The following is a 742-nucleotide window of genomic DNA, read 5'->3' on the forward strand; positions in this document are numbered from 1 at the left end:
AATTGTCCTTGTGTGTTTCCAAGACTGTAACTCTTTACAGGAGTAGAAAGCCTTGTCTTTCTCCCAAAGAGCAGTTGGTGGTTTCAAACTCAGGCTTGCAGCACAGCGAGCAACCACTACACCACCATGGCTCCTCTGCTAGGGGACTCATTCTAAGCCAGTATAAAGCTCGTCGGGATAGATGAGATTGTCACAAGGTGATCAAGGTGACTGGACCTGGGCATTCGACTTCCAAAGGGAACACGACATCGGTACTTCAGTGCAAACTGTGGACATCAGTCATTGGTGAGGAATTAAGAGTCACTCCTCGCCATCATAGCAAATGTACCATGCGAGCGCCAGATGCTCACAGGGAAGACTGTGGGCAGATGGGGTGAAGGAGTTTATGGGAACTCACTGTACCTTCTATGCAATTTCTCAGTACACTTAAAATGTATCTCAAACAATACAGTATGTTACAAAAGAAGATAACAAACATGGTATCTATACTTCCCACCAAGGCCTACCTGCCATTCCTTCCTTTTCCTCGTTCTCTATACTCTATAGATTCCCCACCCACTCTGTGCCATCAGGGTGATGCCAATGCATAGGTACCATAGCGTTTCCCAGACTTCAATCTTTCCAGGAACAGATAGTGTTTGGTGGGGTTTAAACTGCTGACTTTCTGTTAGCAATCCAACACTTATCCCAAGTGCTACCCCTCCCTCCCTCTCCCCCTCTCTCCCTCCCTCTCTCCCCCTCC

General features: G+C 47.4%; 1 protein-coding gene across 1 annotated transcript in view; it reads right to left on the reverse strand.

The window, feature by feature from the left end:
* CPED1 (cadherin like and PC-esterase domain containing 1) overlaps window positions 1–742 on the reverse strand; it is a 337576-nt gene that overhangs the window by 152355 nt on the left and 184479 nt on the right. The window lies entirely within an intron of this gene.

The sequence above is a fragment of the Echinops telfairi genome, unplaced genomic scaffold (assembly GCF_000313985.2).
Source record: "Echinops telfairi isolate 266 unplaced genomic scaffold, ASM31398v2 ScPeMD7_23;HRSCAF=83, whole genome shotgun sequence".
Taxonomy (NCBI): Eukaryota; Metazoa; Chordata; class Mammalia; order Afrosoricida; family Tenrecidae; genus Echinops; species Echinops telfairi.